Below are 15,158 nucleotides of genomic sequence, written 5' to 3' on the forward strand. Positions count from 1 at the left end.
GTCAAAGAGATGAAGAAAGTAGACATGAGTATAAGGAGATGAGGTGCATGGCAAAGAGAGAAGTGGCTAAGGATAAGGCATATAGAGAGTTGTATGAGAGATTGGACACTAAAGAGGGAGAAAAGGACCTGGCTAGACAGAGGGACAGAGATGGGAAAGATGTGCAGCAGGTAAGGGTGATAAAGGACAGTGAGGGAAATATACTCACAAGTGAGGAGAGTGTGTTGAGTAGATGGAAAGAGTACTTTGAAGGGCTGATCAATGAAGAGAATGAGAACGAGAGAAGGTTGGATGTTGTGGGGATAGTGAATCAGGAAGTGAAGCAGATTAGTAAGGAGGAAGTAAGGACAGCTATGAAGAGGATGAAAAATGGAAAGGCTGTTGGCCCAGATGACATACCAGTTGAAGCATGGAGGTTCTTAGGAGAAATGGCAGTGGAATTTTTAACCAGATTGTTTAATGAAATTTTGGAAAGTCAAAGGATACTGGAGGAGTGGAGAAAAGGTGTTTTAGTACCTATCTTTAAGAATAAGGGTGATGTGCAGAGCTGCAGTAACTACAGAGGGATAAAATTGATCAGTCACAGCTTGAGGTTATGGGAAAGAGTAGTGGAAGCTAGGTTAAGAAGGGAGATGATGATTAGTGATCAGCAGTATGGTTTCATGCCAGTAAGAGCACTACAGATGCAATATTTGCTCTGAGAGTGTTGTTGGAGAAATACAGAGAAGGTCAGAAGGAGTTGCATTGCATCTTTGTGGACTTAGAAAAAGCTTATGACAGGGTGCCTAGAGAGGAGTTGTGGTATTGTATGAGGAAGTCGGGAGTGGCAGAGAAGTACGTAAGAGTGGTAGAGGATATGTACAAGGGTAGTGTGACATTGGCAAGGACTGCGGTGGGAGTGACAGATACATTTAAGGTGGGATTACATCAAGGATCAGCTCTTGAGCCCTTTCTTATTTGCAGTGGTGATGGACAGGTTGACAGATGAGATTAGACAGGAGGCCCCGTGGACTACGATGTTTGCAGATGACATTGTGATATGTAGTGAGAGTAGAGACCAGGTTGAGGAGACACTGGAGAGGTGGAGATATGCTTCAGAGAGGAGAGGAATGAAGGTCAGCAGGGCTAAAACATAATATATGTGTGTGTAAATGAGAGGGAGGGCAGAGGAATGGTGAGGATGCAGGGAGTAGAGTTGGTAAAGGTGGATGAGTTTATGTACTTGGGATCAACAGTTCAGAGTAATGGTGAATGTGGAAGAGAGGTGAAGAAGAGAGTACAGGCAGGGTGGAATGGGTGGAGAAGAGTGTCAGGAGTGATTTCTGACAGACAGGTACCAGTAAGAGTGAAAGGGAAGGTCTACAAGAGGGTAGTGAGACCAGCTATGTTATATGGGTTGGAGACGGTAGCAATGACGAAAAGGCAGGAGTCAGAGCTGGATGTGGCAGAGTTAAAGATGTTAAGATTTGCACTGGGTGCGACTAGGATGGACAGGATTAGGAATCAGTATATTAGAGGGTCAGCTCAGGTTGGACAGTTTGGAGACAAAGCAAGAGAGGCGAGATTGCGTTGGTTTGGACATGTGCTGAGGAGGGATGCTGGGTATATTGGGAAAAGGATGCTAAGGATGGAGCTGCCAGGTAAGAGGAAAAGAGGAAGGCCTAAAATAAGGTTTATGGATGTAGTGAGAGAGGACATGCAGGCGGTTGGTGTGAAAGAGCATGATGCAGAGGACAGGAAGAAATGGAAACAGATGATCCGCTGTGGTGACCCCTAACGGGAACAGCCGAAAGAAGATGATGATAAAATTTTTGAAGATAGTACTACAGATTGTAATGCAATATTTTAGGGAGCATTACCTTCTTAATAAACATTAATTGTTCTTCCATGGTAAAAAAAGAATTTGTTCCAATTTGTGATTAAACTTTAAATTTTACCAACAACCTGTTGAAAGTTTGTATCATTTCTTTACAATGATTATAACCAAGGTAATTCATTTGATTGTTGTTCCAATTGAAGTTAGAATGTTTTTTGTATTTTTTTTTAATTTTTATTTAACAATGTACTTGTTTTAGTATGATTAAATCTTGTTTGAGATTTCTTCAAACTGACTCAGAACGAATATGTTACAATTAATTTTCTATATTTCCTAGTAAGTAAAATATCAGCAAGAAAGAAGTGAATCTTTAGCTTGTAATCTTCTTTTATTTTAATACTATTAATTTTCTTATTGGCTCTAATACTATTAGCACAGGGTTGTATAGTTAATGCAAAAAGTAAAGGTGATAGCCTTGCTTTGTGGCTTTTTGTAATTTAAAGGAATTAGAAAGAAAATAACCTATTTAATATAAGGACAAGAGTTACTGTACAACTAAAAAAATAATGCAATTTGCTCAAGTGAGAAATTATACACGGTTTTAAATAGATGCGACCAATTAACTGAGTCAAAAGCCTTATCTAAATTGACACTAATGACAAAGTTTTTATTCTTATTATACTGTACTTTATTTAAAATAAACCCATTGCTAATTAGTTGAGGTATAAGTATGTTTGCTAAAATGGACATCAACCTCTTACAGTACACATATAAAAGTGAACTGGGTCTGTATGATAAACACTTTCGTAGGATCCTTGTTTTAAAATAGGTAATATAAGGGAATATTTCCATGATGAGGAACTTCAGCAGTTGTATTATCTGGTAGTATTTTATATAGTTCTGGTTTAAGACCTGCTAAGCCAACAAGCTTTATTATTTAACTTTTTTATTTGATCTTTTATTTCTGTTGACGTGAATAGTTTATTGATATTTATTTGTTCAATTATTATATTTATATTTTCCCTTAGAAAAGTTTCAACTACATAATTATCTAGGTTATTTGTATTTATATTTTCATAAAATATTTTTAAGCTCAAGAATACTTTTAATATCTGTTCTTTCTTTTATTACTTATGCATTATAATTTCTTTCACATCATTTAGTTCATTCATTTTCTTTGACCTAAGAGCAATTTATGCAATTTAGGCATTTACTGAATATGCCTGAAGTTTAAGTTTTTCAAGGTTTGTTTTACTAATATGCTCATTTGTAACGCTGCCATTTAAGTAACACTTCAATGAATCCCACAGGACAATGTCAAATACTTCAAAAATTTCTTAGAAATAAACATGAATGGTGATCTCTAACATACCAATCCTTGAATCCTTTTACTTTATTAATGTACGCTGGTAATCTCTTGTGATGTATTAAACTGTCAGTTTTTAAAATATTAACGATTATAGCATTATGGATCCACGAATGGACATAAAAACTACTGAAATGTCCCTGATATGTCAAAACAGATTGTTTGAAGCAAAAATTAGCAACATTTGTATTCTATATCTATATGAATAATGGGTAAATTGAAGTGAGTTTGTTTTCCTTAGCATATATATATATATATATATATATATATATATATATATATATATATATATATATATATATATATATATATCCTTTAAATTAGATTTACAAAATTCATTAAGTGTTTGGCTGAAGATGCAAGTCTCAGCTTTTCATCTGCTGTTGAATCTTTGACATAATACAATTAAAATCACCAGCCATTATGACTTCACCTTTCATGTAATAAGCTATAGTGCCCAGGTAATTTTTTGCATCTTCAGCTCCACCCCCTGGAATCCAATAAGAGTTTAACAATGCTTAAAATACCATTTTTATCAACATAGGTATCCATTACTTTAGGCAATACTGGTGAGTTCTTCTATAAAATGAGGGTGGGTGCCTCCTCTTCTAGCTCGAAAGCCAGAACCTGCTAAAACCAAATTCTTCTTTAATTAAAGTTTATTTACATCTTTGAGTTCATGTGTTTCCTTCAGAAATACTATTTCAGGTTTATGTAATTGCAAGTATATGAACAGTCTCCCCATTTTTACTGGATCATTCAATCCATTAATATTAATAGATATGCATTTAAAATCAGACATTTTTATAACAGAATGAAAACACATGCACAATGAAATCACGTTTATGTACAGAACTTGTATACTTTAAATATAATATAAAATTTTCAGCTATGGACAAAACTTTTCTAACAAAACATTACCTAGTGATATAACCTTAAAATATTCCACCATGGAATAATGTATTTCTAGTTTGTTGAAAAATATGAACAAACTACTTCTCAAACTCTCTATTAGACTAAACACTTAGCTCATGCACTATATTTGTTTCCAGTTTGATGACTGGGGAAGTCCACTGGGCCAAGCAGAGCCCATTTTCGGTAAAGGCCTGGGGAGAAAAGCTCCAAAAGCAGTTAACATAACATAAGTAGAGTATGAAATACACAGTATACAAAAGCATAAATATACAACTTAAAATACAAATACAAAATCAGGGAGTATACGTTTAAAGAACACAAATGTGAAAATAAAGATGAAGTCAAAAGAAATACAGATAATATAATTAAAAGTACAAGACAAAGTGTTTATACAAGTTTTGTGTTTGTTCTAACAATAACATGGGATTACATGAGACTGAAGGGAGGTATGAAAGACGGCAGTGTAATTTAGGTGGGGAGGGAGCAGGCCTAAGGTAAGATAAGAATGGTGGAGAGATTTGAAATTAGAGTGGTTGCAAGTACAGTGAAGGGAGGGGTGGGAGAGAATTCCACAGATTAGCTACGAAGTCTGAGAGAAGTAACTGACTAGGAGGGCGAAGGGATTTATACATTTTAAGGAGGTTTTGGTTTTCAGATCTAAGAGCATGACTGGGGAGGTAAGGGGTTAAGATAGCTGAAAGAAAGGGGCAGATGGAGGGTTGGAATACGAGTTTCGGTTTCTGGTAATTAGATGCTCAAGCCAGTTCAGGGAGTGGAGGAAATGGCTGTGATGGGTGGAGTAATTTGGACCCTGTAGCAAATTTACAGACTTTGTTATAGCAGGCTTCCAGTTTGTTTTTTAGGCTAAGCTGGAGATGAGTAAGTAGAGGGGCATCAAACAAAAGAGAGGGAATCAGGTAGGAGGAGGCTAGAGTACGTCTGGTAGAAGTGGTTAGATAGCAATTTTGTCTATATAGCAGACATAGTTTTTGATGTTTTTTTTTTATTTTGAATGTAGATATTGAATTTTATATGTTCATCAATGGTGACTCAGAGTAGTTTGGTGCGAGGTACAATATCGATTAGAATGTTATTGTGGCTTTTTATTTTAAAGGAGCTTTTGTCTATGGTGAAATTTCTCGAAATAGAGAATATCATGATTTTTGTTTTGTTAGCATTCAGAGCGAGATGGTTGTTTAGCATCCAAGTTTCAGCATTGGAGAAGGCCGTTTGGTTTTTTGAAGGGGTTCGGAGGGAGAGTTTGCTGTACAGATGATTGTGGAATCATCAGCATACTGGATCACTGTAGCATTATCTATGGATCTGTGAAAGTAATTAATGAAAATATTGAAGAGTAAGGGGTCGGGAATAGAGCCTTGGGGGACACCAGAGGGATTCTTGAGAAAGGATGAAGTGGAATTTTTCCATTTAACAGCTTGTTATCTGTTGGAGAGATAGCTTGTTAACCAGGTTAAGGAGGAAGGAGAGTAACTGAGAGAGGAAAGTTGAGATAAGAGTAGAGTATGAGAGACAATGTCAAAGGCTTTGGAGAGTGGACATGACTTTCCCAGAGTCATGAGCACGGTTAATAGTATCAAGGAAGGACAGAAGAGAAGTGGTAGTGCTATGGCCAGGTCTGAAACAATGTTGTGTTGGGGTAAGATGATGATTGTGTGTTAGGGTATGGCAACAGTTGGTGATGAATGCACTTTGAGGATTTTAGAAAGAGGTGAGAGAATAACTTTAGTATGGAAGTTAGTAGTGTGTGTGTTATAGCTGCCTTTGTGGAGAGGGGTGACAAAAGCTTTCCTGTAATATTAATGTCTCATTTTTAGTATGCATCATCTTAAAGCCAGTAAGTGAGTTATTATGAATAAGAAAAGTGAAACAGGTGTTCAGAATCTTTATTATAATTTGAGTAAACTGAATCTCTCTCTACAGTCAACTTTCTCTGTACCTCACATTATCTCTCTAGTCTACTATAGGGAGGAAGTCAGTTGTTAGGTTAGTATTTATTAATTTTAGGTCAGATGATTTTATATTTTCTCCATTTTATTTACTATGTGTAAAGTTGTTCATAGGTTCATAATTTTATACATTACAAGCTGTCTGTGAGCCATTCCAAACCCAGCCAATTACCCCATGTGAGACTTGAACCTTACACCTTTGTGCCTATAAGGTGAACACTTTAACCCACCATGCCAACCTCCCACTCTTGTAGACATATTTACTTATTCCGATCTCTTTCTACTTCTGTATACTATGTCTTTATACTATTACTATATTCCTAGGTTTCATACTTTTATTTAATACTCTACACTAGGATTATAACTAAATACTTATATTTACCCTTATATATTTCAGTCCTATTTTTTGTTAAATGTTATGTCTAATACTAACTGAACACACACCTGAAAAATCTTACCTTTTAAGATTCAAACTTTCCATAATAAATAGTTCTGAGATATTAAATTTTGTCATTAGAGAGACAGTAACAGAGAAACACAATCTTATTTTTTTTTAATCAGAAGTGCTATTCTGCAGACTAGTACATAAACTATCCTTGTGGTATACTGCAAGCATTCAGAACTATGTAATAACTGACAGTGGTTTAGAATGAAATTCACTGTCTTTTGGTTGTCTAACTTTTATTCTTTGACATCTTAGCAAATCAGTCATCTTCGAGCTAGCACTAATACCAGAACCCACAAAGGGTGAAATCAGACTAAAAGACTTCACCAAGGCAAACTACACCCTCCTAGTTGAAGGTATAAATGCATTCCAAGGCCCACCCCAACTGGGAAGTGGTAACTACGCCAAAGCTTATACTAAAGCACTGTACAATCACTTGCATAAGTATATAAACGTGGCCATACCTGAAAGAATCAAAGCCAGAGCCCCAAGTAAAAGCAAGCTGCCATGGTAGACATCCAGCGTCAACAAACTTTACAATAAATGCAAATATTTGCTGTCCAAGAACACAAAGGCGAGACCCAAACAATGGAAAAGCACCCTCCTCAGCATCAACAGGCAAAGGCAACTTGTCAAATCCTCCAAGGGCTCCTTTGACAGAAACTTGGCAAGTACAGCCAAGGATACCCATAAGACTTTTACAGCTACATACATAACCTAAAGGGTAGGACCCAAGCATGTGCGGAGCTATTGGCCAATGGTATCCCACACAATGACTCCACACAGATAGTGAACCTGCAAGCAGATAGGTTTGGAGAAAATTTCACTCCCTTATCTCCTCCTAATTTACACAAAACCTTCCCCCAAACTCTCCCTCACCCTATATATCTGAAGAGCAGGTCATCAAAGCCATGCCCAAGGTAAAAAAATAGCCACTGCAGGACAGACAATATCCCAGGTGGTCTTCTAAACAGGCTAAAGCATGAACTAGCATCACCACTAAGGACCCTTTTCAATCATAGCCTAACCACAAGTTTTGTTCCTGCAGAATGGAGAACAGCAACAATTACTCCCCTCCACAAATGTGGCCAGGCTACAGACCCAGGGAATTAAAGACCCATAACCCTGAAAAGCCTCATCTGTAAGGTCATGGAACATATTATGGAACTCAAAGACATAGATGACCTTCAAACCCAGGATCCGACCAAATTAGCCTTCATGAAAGGCAGATCCTGCCTGTTAAATATGGTGGATTTCTTTGAAAATGTGACCAAAGCCATTGTCAAGGGAAAATCTGTGCACAAAGCATACCTCAACCTGGCAAAGGCTTTCGGAACAATCCCACATACAGGCATTGCCGTTAAACCTACCAAACTGAATGTAATCCCGTTCGTTGTAAGATGGGTTGCCAACTGGTTCACAAACTGGACACACACTATCAAAGAGGGTGACTACACATCAACTAGCAGATCTGTTACCAGTGGCATCCCACAGGAGTCAGTGCTTTGCCCCCTACTGTATGATATACACTTTTCAAAAGTTCAGGTCAAAACTAAAGGGTTGTGGCTGACCTAGTTCGCAGACTGTAAACTAGGTGCAATCACTGAATCCCCAAATGATGTCAGTATACTACAGGAGGGTCTCATGCAGACCAAGGACTGGTGTATTAATAAGTCTGAAACTGAATGCAAAGAATTGCTTTATCATTCCTTTTGGCACAAAATGTCCCCTCACACTATCAAATTAACAACAATGCCCCAAGAAACCATGAAGTGGTAAGGGACATGGGATCACACATTCACAATAACCTTAACTTTGACCACCATGTGTCTACCGTAGCAAGGAAATCTTTCTATGTAGCGCACTTGATTAGTAAAAGCATCACCTTAAGAGCAAAAGATGTTGTAACCCCCCTACACTTGGTACTGATCTGGCCTATAACCAAGTATAATGCCCAGTTTGGCATATACTGTACTAAGCACCTGCAGCAATTAGAGAGACCTCAGAGGTTTTTTAACAAAGATGATTAAGGGGCTCCAGCATGTGCCTTACACCGACCGACTAAAGTCCCTGTCATTGTACTCCGTATCATACAGACTTCTTAGGGAAGACTTATGCCTGCCTTACAGAGCAATCCAAAACCCAAACCTAATGAACTTGCTGCATATCTGTAAATTAAATGGGACTATGGCTACCCATTCCAGGGACCTAAATATGGCCTGCAACGTAAATAGGACATGGAGGGACAGAATCATTTCCCAGGAATTGCTATGTCTTCGGAACAGGCTACCAATTCTTGTGAAACAGAGCATGTCTATGGACTGTTCAAGAGAACCTGGAAGAGTGAATGGGACACCATAAATTCTTACCAGGGATAGAGCCCACAACACTCCTGAACATAGGCAGTCATCACTAAATGCAATCTTGGGCACTGACTAGCATTTCTATGGTATTACGTTGGGATGAAATGGCTAGGCTTAAAATGACCTCCAGGCGAATAACCTAGTGATCTCCTATGATCATATGATACAATTTAAAATATGATTATTTACTTTTAGGCAGGAAAAAGTAACCTGGACAACATCTCAAAGTATCCCAACCACTAAAAAAAACATTGCACTCAGAGAAACATTTAATGACTCAGCAAGCACTATATGTATGAGATGTAACATTTATATATGTAAAAAACTATATTTTTATACTTTGATTATAAGATAGCATGTCCTTCCTGGGTGCTATTGCATTTCAGGCATACTATCAGAAGCACACTACTGGCAAATTTAAAAACCCAGAATGTAATGCAACTTAACAAGCTCATTAGTGTCATTTGTTGCAGCTTGCATTATGTTTAATAGTACATTACTCAACTATGCCAAGATACCAGAAAGTGTGCCACCTAACACGTTTCATCATAATAATGATGAACTTTAAATGAAATTAATTTAACCTTTTACACTCTAAATGAAAATAAGTACCTTTAATTTCATATACAGCTAAAAACAATCAAACTCTAACATTTAAAACAAGGAACTAGTAACCATTTGAAGTAGGGAATGAAATAAATGATTTACCTTGTAAATGTAACATTCAGCACCTGTTTTATAAGTATTCAAGCACTTCTTTAAATAAGAATTCATAACCACGAAATACATAAATTTACATTTGCCCTTCAGTTTTTTGCCGTTTTTGTCTTTTATTAACCGACCAACTCTTGTTGATAGATTCCAGTCCACTTCAGTTTTTTCTAGGATTTTATTTTTCTGTATAAAATTCACTGCATCTTCCAAGGTGTTAAAAATCTTTCCTTCTGGAAAGCAAATCCTTATTTTTGCTGGAAACAGTACATTGTTTTTCTTTAAGCTTTTAACAAGTGGCAAACATGCTTTTCTCGGACATCACTAATGTAGAGTAGTCATTGTCAAATCCAAATCTTGTAGAACTTCCTTTAATTTTAACTGGGTAATTAGTCCATGCAGCTTTTAAGACCAAGGCCTTATCATGACTTCAGAAAGGTCCGTGATTGTAACATTTTTCTCAAGGTATTTTGTCTTTTTTTTTTTTTTTTTAAAGATGACTTAGAAAGTGATCTATGTGCCCTTTCAATGCCAAAGGAAAAAGCTTCAGGCAGGTTCAAAGTTTAAGGCAGCTAGGTATTAAGGAAATGAATCATACCGTCTTCCCTCTCCTTTTTCAGGAATGCCATAATCCTCATGTTATTCGTTCTACATCTGTTCTCCAAGTCTATTTTTCCTCAGAATCAGTTATGTTTCAGAAAAAAATCAGTGTTATTCTCTTTTGCAAGTTCTCTTCCATCAAAATCAGTTATTGCCTCTTCTATACTAGAGATTTGTGATGAAGGGAGGTTTGCTGTTTAAGAGATTCACTCAACACTTGCTTTCACATTCCTCTCTGAAATTGTCCATTTTGCTTTCTAATTTATCTAGCTTTACAGATAACTTACTGATGTTACTTAGTATAGCCTGTATGGCTTTTTTCACAGTACTGTCCTGTACAATGGGCTTAGAGTGGCTCATTCTGAGACAATTCTTTCTAGTTTTCTTGACAGGAAAAAGCAATTAGAGTTTCAGACTTATTTTTTTGTTATAAATCTTTCAGCAGACGTTCAGCTATAAATCCATCAAGTTTTGAAATGTTCTGTTTTGAGTTTTTTTAGTAAAAATCGTGTCAGAGAGGTTAAATTGAAACAGAGCTACAAAAAAACATTAACTGCTCACCATCTTGGCCATGCCCCCACCCTCCCAGTATATTTTAAATCCCCACTTTTTATATCCAAAGATAAATTATCTAAAATAAACTACTAATACTTCTAACAAAAAATGGTGCATCTGTAAAATGCATTTTTTAATTTTTAGTTTTTATAACAACTGCTCCTTGACCCCTTTCCCTAATGGTTATGTTTCCTGTTCACTGAAAAAACTGAACATTGTAACATAAGGCAACTATATTACACCAAATTAATTCTAGTTATAATGAAAAATTCACACCAATACTTATATATATATATATATATATATATATATATATATATGGGAGGTTTTACAGTGGTCCTGCTTTTGTAATGGTTTTAAATTAATTTTCTTGTTAAGATGACTTTGCAATCCTGCAAGAAGATTGGTTTCTAACTGGTATCAAACTCATGGTCCGAAACTTAATGGCAAAAATGCATTGCATACTTTGGGAAGTTATATGCCACAGGGAACTACCACACTGGCTGATAATACACCCGTAAAAGTTGACCCAGTTGTTTGGTATTTGGAACTTATATAGACAGTGACCTAACTTTTGACCAACATGTGTCTACTGTTGTAAGTAGCTCCTTCTATACTGCACAGCTTATAAACAAAGGAATTGTGTCTAGATCTAGGGATGTCATTGCCCTCCTTTACTCAGCCCTCATCAGGCCAATCATTGAACATAATGCCCATTCCACTGTCTAGACATGCAACAACTGAAACACCCACAGAGGTACGTTTCTAAAATGTAAGAAGCAGAAAATTTATCCCAGATCTGCTCGCTATACTACTAATGGACAGATACAGCTCCTGAATGCTTTATGCCATGCATGGGTCCCCTCAATTTATCTATGGTATGATCCCAGTTATTCTCACTGGTAGTAACTAACAAAGTTATTGACCATGGGATGGTCAAGGCCAATCTATAACTAAATGGGATAGGTCATTTTGAGCAGAAAAAGGGACAATGGCTAGACTTAAAATGGCCCAAAAGGGCAGCTAGCCTTGTACTTAACTAAGAACCTATGAACAATAGTGGGTTGGGTGCCTTTTCTATTAGTTATGGATTGTCCATAAACTCCCATGTTTGAGCACAGGGATGCTCATGTGTGTCCTTAGTAACAGAACATATTAGGTGAAAGATCAGCAATGGCCATTATGAGGGAACAGATTTTTGTTGTGCTCACTAAAGTCAAAAACACATCCTCCATGGGTCCTGACAACATTCCACATGCTTCTTAAATATCTTAAAACAGAATCTATCAGGTCCACTAGAAAACCTCTAACCACACCCTCTGGATGGGCTGTGCCCCAGAGGAATAAAGGAAAACTGCAACAGCCGTCTCCTCTGCACAAGGGGACCCATCAACTGACCCAGGGAATTACAGACCAATAAGCTTGATCAGTGTTATTTGCAAGGCCATAGGGAGAATTATAATGGTCCTGATCAATATTGTCACAAACTCTGCAAACGCTGGACCAAATCCAATTTGGCTTTGTCAAAGGGATGTCTTGCTTGCTTAATCTAGTGAACAACTTTGAGGAAGTCATCATGGCCCTGTTAAGGGTAAAAAGGTACACACCGCTTATCTAGACCTGGCCAAAGCTTTCAACACAATCCCCCACCCATGGATCATTGATAAACGTACTGAGTTAGGCATAAACCCCTACATCGTCAGATGGCTAGCAGACTGGCTCACTGAGAGAACATGCCCAGATGGCTAAAGTCACCTGCGATAAGAAACCTGTTACTATCAATGCTGACAAGGCACAGTGTTGGCACCACTCCTGTTTCGTATGTACTTTTCTGAAGTGAAGGCCAAAGTTGGGGGCCTCTCTCACAAAGTACACCAATGACTGTAAGCTGGGAGTATTCAATGAATCCCCAAACAATACTAACATCCTGCAAAAAGGCCTAAAAATGACAAATGACTGGTGCCAAAACCATGGTCTGAGTTTAAATGCTAAAAAATGTGTAGTCATACCCTTTGGTAAATCCGATATCCCTGCAAATTACAATACTGATATAGCACATGGCTAAAAGTAGACCTAGTGGTGAGAGATCTAGGAACACAGATAGTAACCTAAACTGTGACTAGCAGGTAGCTATGGTAGTAAGGACATTCTTCTGTGTGCCTAAACTTATAAGTATAGCATGACATCAAGATCAAAGGAAGTCAAAGTGCCACTGTACTTAAACCTCATCAGGCCCATAGAGTACAATGCTCCATTCTACATGTACCTAACCAGGCACTTAAACCAACTGGAGCATCCCCAGAGGTTTCTCACTGAAAAAAATAAAGCATAAAACACGTGTTATGCAGACAGACTGAAGGCCCTCTCTCTTTACTCCATCTCATATTGTTTGAGTGGTGACTAATGCCTGACCTACATGGCATTCTCAGCTCTGACAAAAATGTTACATATGAGAAAAATTATACAAAAGACCTGAACCTCACTTGTGACTCTTAACAGAACTTACTGGACAGACAGATTTGTATACCAAAGGCTACCTTGTCTATGGAATTAACTTCTCATCCTGGTAAAACAAAGCCCATCCCTAACTCTCTTCAAAAAGAACTTGGAGAAATGGATGAGGAACTGTAAACTCACTCCAGGGGTACTGCCCATGTCCCTTATGGACAAAAGCAGTCTGTAAAATGACTCAGAGGCCAAAACTCAAAGACCCACTATCCTGATACTACTCCATCCCATAGCTAGGGAATTAAGTCATAATACTGACTTATCCTGGGTATTACTGGTTAGGCTTGTAAAGATTCTTGTGATATCAACCTAATAATCACCTATGAACCTACAATCAGGTCTAATTACTGTTTTGACAAAAAGATATATCCCACTTGCCTGAATATTTTTTCACTGTGCAGTAGCTACTTTTCTCCATTTCAGTGGCTTAATCCGATTCATTCTTGTTCAAATGATTATTTTTACCTCCTATATACCTCATTGCATTAAGTCCATAAATAATTGTAACTGCAGTAGATATATAAACCTTAAAGTATTTCATTCATAATGCTTGATTTGTATGGGAACAACTATAACGTTGAGGACTGTTTGCAAAAGTATTCAGGCCACCATAAAAAGAACAAACAAAAACTTGTGCTTCATTTCAAATAAATAAAAAATTAACAAAGAAAGAAAGAAAAAGCCCTGTTGCTGAGTGATGGAACAATTACACAATTGTCCAGTCAAAAACAAGAAGCATGTTCCAAACACTAAACCACCATGATGGTTTTTGTGGACTTTTACAATAAAGTTGTTGTGGAGTTTTACCTGGATTTTTAATTGGATTTGAGCTCCTTTATGGTGGTCTAGTGTTTGGAACTTTTAGTTATGTACTTACCATAACTTTGGATGTATGGGATCCATCTCGCCTACATTCATGACAGATGGGTTCGGAGCCGATCCATCGGCTCCGACTCGGCAACTTATACACTAGCACGAAGTCTCTCATTGGCTGGGCTACACCCTATCCCAGGATGCACTACACCTGCTTCCCCAGATCTTGTTTGTTCGCTTTCATACACTCATGTAAACACAGAGACACTATAAGTCACTATAACCAACTAAAGTTCTTCAAGAAAGAACGCGAAGAAAAGTGACTACAGCCTCTAAATCCAAATGGCAGGGGAAGGAGGGTATTTATGAATGAGGAGATGGATCCCATACATCCAAAGTTATGGTAAGTACATAACTAAAAGATGTAATGGGATCCTATCTCGCCTACATTCATGACAGATGGACAGCCCCTAGCACCTACATCCCGGTGGCTCATTGGAACACACTCCTGAGAACTGTGGAACCAAAGGAAGCTCTGCCTCGAGAAACCACATCCAACTTGTAATGAGAAATAAAAGTGTGCGGAGAAGTCCAGGTTGCCGTAGCACAAATATCATCTATGGATAACTTGGAGTGAAAAGCTACCGAAGTAGCCATTGCCCTGGTAGAATGAGCCTTGACTGGAAAGGGAAGGTCTTTATTGGCCTGTGAATAAACAAAGGTGATACAATCTTTAATCCATTTTGATATGGAGGCTTTTGATACTGGTTGACCCAATTTGTTCGCTGCAAAAGAAACAAACAATTGACTTGATTTTCGCGTTTGAGCAGTTCTATTCAAATAAAAACGTAACTGTTCATGTACGTTCAATTGATGCAAAGTATATTCTGCATTATTGGAGAATTCTGGGAAAAAACAGGGAGTTCTATGGTTTGTTGCAAACAGAAAGAGGAGGCCACCTTTGGAATAAATGCAGGTCTAATTTCAATGAAACCCTATGTTAGTGAAAAATCAAATAGGGAGGAACAGAACAAAGAGCTTGAAGTTCTGAAACTCGCCTAGCAGATGTTATGGCTACTAAAAAGGCCGTTTTCCAAGA

General features: G+C 37.6%; 1 protein-coding gene across 1 annotated transcript in view; it reads right to left on the minus strand.

Annotated features, from left to right (window-relative positions):
* LOC122804987 (unconventional myosin-X-like) overlaps positions 1-15,158 on the minus strand; it is a 2,302,513-nt gene that overhangs the window by 1,990,557 nt on the left and 296,798 nt on the right. The gene's annotated exons all lie outside the window — the stretch shown is intronic.

The sequence above is a fragment of the Protopterus annectens genome, chromosome 6.part0, assembly GCF_019279795.1.
Source record: "Protopterus annectens isolate FY-2018-M chromosome 6.part0, PAN1.0, whole genome shotgun sequence".
Taxonomy (NCBI): Eukaryota; Metazoa; Chordata; order Ceratodontiformes; family Protopteridae; genus Protopterus; species Protopterus annectens.